Source organism: Coenobita brevimanus, unplaced genomic scaffold, assembly GCF_032717465.1.
Source record: "Coenobita brevimanus isolate Jiangsu-jjx unplaced genomic scaffold, ASM3271746v2 jjx.HiC_scaffold_348, whole genome shotgun sequence".
In the NCBI taxonomy this organism is placed as follows: domain Eukaryota; kingdom Metazoa; phylum Arthropoda; class Malacostraca; order Decapoda; family Coenobitidae; genus Coenobita; species Coenobita brevimanus.
Window position 1 is genome coordinate 34,462 of NW_027644510.1, and position 9,259 is coordinate 43,720.

The following is a 9,259-nucleotide window of genomic DNA, read 5'->3' on the forward strand; positions in this document are numbered from 1 at the left end:
TCTCAGAAAGCCATCAATTTGTAGTCATAACACAATGTCCCCGCCCCAGGAGAAAGTGAAGGGGACGTCCCTACACCGCAGTGAGGTATATAGAGTGAAGCGCGTTCCGCATCATTATATGATAATAGATAACACCACATTACGAAATCTTCCATATATGTTTTATATGAGGTTAAATATTGGCTTCAGCCGTACCGTATGCGCACCAATAACAGGCGACTGGGACTGATTCGGCAGTGTCACTACAGGCTACGGCCACAAGTTAGAATGAGTCCTATTATAGAAAATTTATTGATTTCACTTTTCGAGAGATGGAACTCGACAGAATCCCGATCTCCTCGAGCTCTTACGGCCACATCAGCCTGCTCATTTATAGGTGACGAGCTGTTGCATGAATGCTGGATCTCGTGAGAGTCCGTAGTACAAGATCAATTGCCTGAATGGCTGATTTTGAATCTGAAAATATGACAAATGAGTCATGCCTAGAATTGAGAGCATAGTCTATGGCTTTGTCAGTAGCAAAAAGTTCGGAGGTAAATACAGATGTATAAGTCGGCAACCGATACCTAAGTGCACATTCAGTCAACCACACACTTGCACCCACACATTCACTCGACTTGGAGCCGCCGGTGTACAATTGATGGGACCCCAAGTGACGCATGATGATGTTACGAAACAAGTGGTGGACTTCCGTCTCCCGCACCTTGGCCTTTGGTGCTGGGAGCCATTATATATCCACTGTAAAACCGGGTGGCTCCCAAGGCGCTATATTTTTAAGCACCAACTTGTCACAGTCACTGGGGTCCACACCAAGCTCCTGAGTTAGTAAGTGGAGGCGAACGGCAAGTGGCCAACACACCTTCCGCATAAGGTGGTGGTATTGACGGAGGGGTACAGGCCACATTGCCGATATTACTTTTCCTATATGTTCGTATGCCATACGATAAGAACAGGTGGTCACGGCGAATACGGAGGGAGGCACATTCACCTCCACTTCCATACGAGCTACACGGGTACACCGGACTGCTCCAAGACACATTCGCAAACATTTATTCTGTAGCACATCCAATCCTTTCAGCGTGGCATCGGATGCCAAGCCATACACCTGTACACCATAGTCTAGCTTCGATCGAATAAGTGACTTATACACCATTAATAAAGATTTTCTGTCGGCACCCCAGGTAGTACCCGCTAGGTACTTGAGGACATTTAACGGTTTCTCACAACGAGCAAGCAAAGTATTAAAGTGAAGTTTAAAATTCATTCTACGATCAAAATGTATTCCTAAAAACTTTACAGAATTTTGAAAAGGTACTGCCTGATTATCCAAAGTTAAGCACAAATTAGGTACGTTACGATTAGTGAAGACTACAGCGGCACACTTACGGACGGAAAACTTAAATCCCCACTGCAAGGCCCATTGGTGGACGGAGTCAAGGGCTGCTTGAATCAGCCCAGCCGAAAATTGTGCATTACGGGAAGAGTGCCATATTGCACAATTGTCAGCATAGAGCGAGTATTTAAGATTCCTCAGGATGGGAGCTGATGACAGAATATCATTGATCATAATACTAAATAAAGAAGGACTAAGCACACTTCACTGCAGCACCCCGTTTTCCTGGATAAATATATCCGATGTTACGTTATGGGGCAATTTGACAGACGAAGTCCTGTCCCTCAAGAAATTTGAAATAAAAATAGGCAAATTTCCTCTTAAACCATAAGCATAGAGCTTACCACGTTGAGTACACCGCTTCCCGTCCGATCAGCGAAGTTAAGCAACGTTGGGTCTGGTTAGTACTTGGATGGGTGACCGCCTGGGAACACCAGATGCTGTTGGCATCCCTATGTGTCAGGTGGGGTTGGTGGAGGATTAGTGCCCCTCCCTGTAAAACAATTAACTCTAAGCCGTTGGCCACCCCGTTTGGGATATATGGCGTCTGGCAATGAATGAATGAATAGAGCTTCATTAGTATACCGTGTCGCCATGTCATGTCATAGGCTTTATGGATGTCCAAGAACACCCCTATCATGAATTCTTTATTGGCAAATGCCTCTGCAATACAATGCTCCAAATTCATTAAATGATCTAGTGAACTTCTGTATTTACGGAAGCCACGTTGTTGATCATTTAACAAATTCTTCGACTCTTAAACAAAAAGAAGCTTATTGTTTACCATACGTTCCATGATCTTACATAGACAAGAAGTCAACACAATAGGACGAAATGAAGTGGGATTCATAAGACGACCAGCCTCTTTGGGTATAGGTATGACGTGCGCAAAGTGCCATGAGTTTGGGAACATTCGAGACGCCCAAAACTCATTGTACAATGCTAACATCTTAATCAGGTTGTCCTGATTAAGATGCTGGATCATACCGTACGTGATGGTGTCTGGTCCAGGGCCCGGATGCACAAACGGCCTTAAGGCTACACATGGCCTTAAGTCGGGTAGTTTAAGGCCGTAGGTCGCTAAGGCCCATGCACGAAGCACGTACAGGAGGGTAAGCCTCGGTAAGGCCGCCTCAGCCGCTGAGGCTGGGTCAGGCAGACTTACTGTATTGAGACCCGTAAATAAAGTAACTCCGATTTGATATTCTCTATAGCACAAACCGGACCAAACTTGTTATTGTTTATCTCGGTACGGAGTTGATGGTTGCCTGTGAACTAGATCGTGCTTTGAGAAGGGAATGGAGGTTTCCTGGATCCACTGAACCCCCATAACACAAATGATGAACATGCATTGAGACAATATTGCCTCCCCAGGAGCAAATTCCTTCTTTTAACAGAACTTGAGCCTCATACTGGGAGTGTCACGCTACACTCCCATGCCATTCTTGCCTACGCAACAATTTTTGGCAACCCAGGGGAATTTTCAGTGTTGTTGGAGAGTGGTATTCATCAGTCAACAAGTATATCCAAAGTGATATCACGTGTGACAGATGCTTTAAACAGGAACTGACAGAAAAATTAAGATGCTCAGTGCTTTGCTGAGAAGAACAGAGACTAGAGGGTTTTCACAGAATAAATAATTTTTCTAAAGTGCTTGGGTCCCCCATGAGAAGGGAGGGAAAGAACACATCCCCAGTATCCCTGCTTTTAAAGGGCAACTAAGGAGGAACCTATTTGTCTTCAGTCCTTCATTCCTAACTGTCCTCTTCTGTCTTCTGTCCTACCCCCTTTTCTTGATGTTTGCATGTTTCTTATGGTCTTTATTTTCCCTCTACGTCTGTTTTGCCATGCAGCCATATTATGGGTTGGTGATAATTCTTCATTGTTAACTTCCTAAAGTGCTTGGAGCAATGGATTGAACTCTCATACCAATTAAGGCCCCAGATCACAAAGAACATGTATTTGTCAGTTGTAATGGGTTCCATTCACTGGACGTGCAAGTTGTGACAGCAACAAAATGATAATGAGCTGTAAATACAGATATCCTGGCAATAATCACGCTGCCTATATCTGGGCTAATTCTATCCTCCACCAGAGATGTGAACCAAGGTGTCTATGGTGACAGTTTTCTGCTAGGTAACTGTGGTTGCTGATTACTTTGTGTGAAGTTAGACAATGGTTAGGTAAAACATGGCAAACATAATAAGTTCCCGTTCATATTGCTGTTTTGTTTCTTTACTCCTAAACCCTTCCATCTTACTAATGTTTTAAAGGTTGAGTGGGTGTAATGCTGGAGTGCTTTTCATTGCACCCTACATTGTTTTCAATTAATTACTGGTACTTCACTTGCTTATCCTTGACTGTTGTGTTAATGTTACCGGCATTCTGTGAAAATAAGGTATTGTATAGATCGCCCAGGTATTCGACAGAATGTCTTGCATTTTTGGCAAGGTATGAAATAAGCTTATTTCATTGCCGTAGATGCGACAATGACCAGGCACCCAGATCAGCGTGAATGACTTGTTGCATAAATGGAACTTATTAACGATGCGGCCCTGGATCTCGTGAGAGTCCGTAGTACAAGATCAATTGCCTGAATGGCTGATTTTGAATCTGAAAATATGACAAATGAGTCATGCCTAGAATTGAGAGCATAGTCTATGGCTTTGTCAGTAGCAAAAAGTTCGGAGGTAAATACAGATGTATAAGTCGGCAACCGATACCTAAGTGCACATTCAGTCAACCACACACTTGCACCCACACATTCACTCGACTTGGAGCCGCCGGTGTACAATTGATGGGACCCCAAGTGACGCATGATGATGTTACGAAACAAGTGGTGGACTTCCGTCTCCGCACCTTGGCCTTTGGTGCTGGGAGCCATTATATATCCACTGTAAAACCGGGTGGCTCCCAAGGCGCTATATTTTTAAGCACCAACTTGTCACAGTCACTGGGGTCCACACCAAGCTCCTGAGTTAGTAAGTGGAGGCGAACGGCAAGTGGCCAACACACCTTCCGCATAAGGTGGTGGTATTGACGGAGGGGGTACAGGCCACATTGCCGATATTACTTTTCCTATATGTTCGTATGCCATACGATAAGAACAGGTGGTCACGGCGAATACGGAGGGAGGCACATTCACCTCCACTTCCATACGAGCTACACGGGTACACCGGACTGCTCCAAGACACATTCGCAAACATTTATTCTGTAGCACATCCAATCCTTTCAGCGTGGCATCGGATGCCAAGCCATACACCTGTACACCATAGTCTAGCTTCGATCGAATAAGTGACTTATACACCATTAATAAAGATTTTCTGTCGGCACCCCAGGTAGTACCCGCTAGGTACTTGAGGACATTTAACGGTTTCTCACAACGAGCAAGCAAAGTATTAAAGTGAAGTTTAAAATTCATTCTACGATCAAAATGTATTCCTAAAAACTTTACAGAATTTTGAAAAGGTACTGCCTGATTATCCAAAGTTAAGCACAAATTAGGTACGTTACGATTAGTGAAGACTACAGCGGCACACTTACGGACGGAAAACTTAAATCCCCACTGCAAGGCCCATTGGTGGACGGAGTCAAGGGCTGCTTGAATCAGCCCAGCCGAAAATTGTGCATTACGGGAAGAGTGCCATATTGCACAATTGTCAGCATAGAGCAGTATTTAAGATTCCTCAGGATGGGAGCTGATGACAGAATATCATTGATCATAATACTAAATAAAGAAGGACTAAGCACACTTCACTGCAGCACCCCGTTTTCCTGGATAAATATATCCGATGTTACGTTATGGGGCAATTTGACAGACGAAGTCCTGTCCCTCAAGAAATTTGAAATAAAAATAGGCAAATTTCCTCTTAAACCATAAGCATAGAGCTTACCACGTTGAGTACACCGCTTCCCGTCCGATCAGCGAAGTTAAGCAACGTTGGGTCTGGTTAGTACTTGGATGGGTGACCGCCTGGGAACACCAGATGCTGTTGGCATCCCTATGTGTCAGGTGGGGTTGGTGGAGGATTAGTGCCCCTCCCTGTAAAACAATTAACTCTAAGCCGTTGGCCACCCCGTTTGGGATATATGGCGTCTGGCAATGAATGAATGAATAGAGCTTCATTAGTATACCGTGTCGCCATGTCATGTCATAGGCTTTATGGATGTCCAAGAACACCCCTATCATGAATTCTTTATTGGCAAATGCCTCTGCAATACAATGCTCCAAATTCATTAAATGATCTAGTGAACTTCTGTATTTACGGAAGCCACGTTGTTGATCATTTAACAAATTCTTCGACTCTTAAACAAAAGAAGCTTATTGTTTACCATACGTTCCATGATCTTACATAGACAAGAAGTCAACACAATAGGACGAAATGAAGTGGGATTCATAAGACGACCAGCCTCTTTGGGTATAGGTATGACGTGCGCAAAGTGCCATGAGTTTGGGAACATTCGAGACGCCCAAAACTCATTGTACAATGCTAACATCTTAATCAGGTTGTCCTGATTAAGATGCTGGATCATACCGTACGTGATGGTGTCTGGTCCAGGGCCCGGATGCACAAACGGCCTTAAGGCTACACATGGCCTTAAGTCGGGTAGTTTAAGGCCGTAGGTCGCTAAGGCCCATGCACGAAGCACGTACAGGAGGGTAAGCCTCGGTAAGGCCGCCTCAGCCGCTGAGGCTGGGTCGGAGCAGCCTTACTGTATTGAGACCCGTAAATAAAGTAACTCCGATTTGATATTCTCTATAGCACAAACCGGACCAAACTTGTTATTGTTTATCTCGGTACGGAGTTGATGGTTGCCTGTGAACTAGATCGTGCTTTGAGAAGGGAATGGAGGTTTCCTGGATCCACTGAACCCCCATAACACAAATGATGAACATGCATTGAGACAATATTGCCTCCCCAGGAGCAAATTCCTTCTTTTAACAGAACTTGAGCCTCATACTGGGAGTGTCACGCTACACTCCCATGCCATTCTTGCCTACGCAACAATTTTTGGCAACCCAGGGGAATTTTCAGTGTTGTTGGAGAGTGGTATTCATCAGTCAACAAGTATATCCAAAGTGATATCACGTGTGACAGATGCTTTAAACAGGAACTGACAGAAAAATTAAGATGCTCAGTGCTTTGCTGAGAAGAACAGAGACTAGAGGGTTTTCACAGAATAAATAATTTTTCTAAAGTGCTTGGGTCCCCCATGAGAAGGGAGGGAAAGAACACATCCCCAGTATCCCTGCTTTTAAAGGGCAACTAAGGAGGAACCTATTTGTCTTCAGTCCTTCATTCCTAACTGTCCTCTTCTGTCTTCTGTCCTACCCCCTTTTCTTGATGTTTGCATGTTTCTTATGGTCTTTATTTTCCCTCTACGTCTGTTTTGCCATGCAGCCATATTATGGGTTGGTGATAATTCTTCATTGTTAACTTCCTAAAGTGCTTGGAGCAATGGATTGAACTCTCATACCAATTAAGGCCCCAGATCACAAAGAACATGTATTTGTCAGTTGTAATGGGTTCCATTCACTGGACGTGCAAGTTGTGACAGCAACAAAATGATAATGAGCTGTAAATACAGATATCCTGGCAATAATCACGCTGCCTATATCTGGGCTAATTCTATCCTCCACCAGAGATGTGAACCAAGGTGTCTATGGTGACAGTTTTCTGCTAGGTAACTGTGGTTGCTGATTACTTTGTGTGAAGTTAGACAATGGTTAGGTAAAACATGGCAAACATAATAAGTTCCCGTTCATATTGCTGTTTTGTTTCTTTACTCCTAAACCCTTCCATCTTACTAATGTTTTAAAGGTTGAGTGGGTGTAATGCTGGAGTGCTTTTCATTGCACCCTACATTGTTTTCAATTAATTACTGGTACTTCACTTGCTTATCCTTGACTGTTGTGTTAATGTTACCGGCATTCTGTGAAAATAAGGTATTGTATAGATCGCCCAGGTATTCGACAGAATGTCTTGCATTTTTTGGCAAGGTATGAAATAAGCTTATTTCATTGCCGTAGATGTGACAATGACCAAGCACCCAGATCAGCATGAATGACATGTTGCATGAATGGAACTTATTAACGATGCGGCCCTGGATCTCATGACAGTCCGTAGTACAAGATGCAAATTGCCTGATCTGAAAATATGACAAATGAGTCATGCCTAGAGTTGAGAGCATAGTATATGGCTTCGTCAATAGCAAAAAGTTCGGAGGTAAACACAGATATATGAGTCAGTAACCGATACCTGAGGGCACATTTGGTCGACCATACACTTGCACCCCCACATTCACTCGACTTGGAACCGTTGGTGTACAACTGGTGGGACCCCAAGTAACGCACGATGATGTCAAGAAACAAGTGGTGGACCTCCACCTCCGGCGCCTTGGCCTTTTGTGCTGGGAGCCATGATATGTCAATGGTAAAGCCAGGTGGCTCCCAAGGCGCTATATTTTTTAACACCAATTTGTCGCAGTCACTGAGGTCCACACCAAGCTCCTGAGTCAGTAAGTGGAGGCGAATGGCAAGTGGCTGACGCACCTCCCGCAGAAGGTGGTGGTATTGACTCAGGGGCGTACAGGCCACATTGCCGATATTACTTTTTCTCGAAGTTCTGAGGCCATAGGACCAAGCCAGTTGGTCAAGACGAATACGGAGGGGAGGTACATTCGCGTCCACTTCCATGCGAGCTATACAGGTACACCGGACGGCTCCAATACACATTCGCAAACATTTATTCTGCAATACGTCCAATTCTTTCAGCATGGCATCGGATGCCAAACCATACACCTGTCAGCCATAGTCTAGCTTTGATCAAATAAGGGACTTATATTCCATTAATAAAGATTTTCTGTCGGCACCCCAGGTAGTACCCGCTAGGTACTTGAGAACATTTACAGATTTATCACAACGAGCAAGCAAATAATTAACATGAATTTTGAAGTTCATCTGACGATCAAAATGAATTCCCAGAAACTTTACAGAATTTTGAAAAGGTACTGCCTGATTATCCAAAGTTAAACACAAAGTAGGTACGTTACGAGTCATTAAAACTATAGCAGCACACTTAGGGACGGAAAACTTAAATCCCCACTGCAAGGCCCATTGGTGGATGGAGTTAAGGGCTGCTTGAATCCGCCCAGCCGAAAATTGTGCATTACAAGAAGAGTGCCATATTGCACAATCGTCAGCATAGAGTTAGTATTTAAGATTCCTCGGGATGGGAGCTGATGACAGAATATCATTGCTCATAATGCTAAATAAAGTAGGACTAAGCACTTTTCTCTGCGGCACCCCGTTTTCCCGGATAAATATATCCGTTGTTACATTACAGGGCAGTTTGACAGAGAAAGTCCTGTCCCTTAAGAAATTTGAAATAAAAATAGGCAAATTTCCTCTTAAACCACAGGCATAGAGCTTCATTAGTATACCGTGTCGCCATGTCATGTCATAGGCCTTATGGATGTCCAAGAACACTCCTATTATGAATTCTTTAATGGCAAATACCTCTGAAATACAATGCTCCAAATTCATTAAATGATCTAGTGAAGTTCTGTATTTACGGAAGCCACATTCTTGATCATTTAACAAATTCTTTGACTCTAAAACAAAAAGAAGCCTATTGTTTACCATGCGTTCCATGACCTTACATAGACAAGAAGTCAACACAATATGACGAAATGAAGTGAGATTCATATGACGACCAGCCTTTTGGAGTATCGGTATGATGTGTGGAAAGTGCCATGAGCTTGGGAACGTTTAAGACGCCCAAATCTCATTGTACAATGCAAACAACTTAATCAGGCTGTCCTGATTAAGATGCCTGATGATACCGTACGTGATGGTGTCTGGTC

At 43.7% G+C, this 9,259-nt stretch overlaps 2 pseudogenes; both read left to right on the forward strand.

Moving 5' to 3' along the window:
* Positions 1-1,724: 1,724 nt before the first annotated feature.
* On the forward strand, positions 1,725-1,842 carry LOC145390190 (5S ribosomal RNA; annotated as a pseudogene).
* A 3,431-nt stretch (positions 1,843-5,273) lies between these two features.
* On the forward strand, positions 5,274-5,391 carry LOC145390191 (5S ribosomal RNA; annotated as a pseudogene).
* The last annotated feature ends 3,868 nt before the right edge of the window (positions 5,392-9,259 follow it).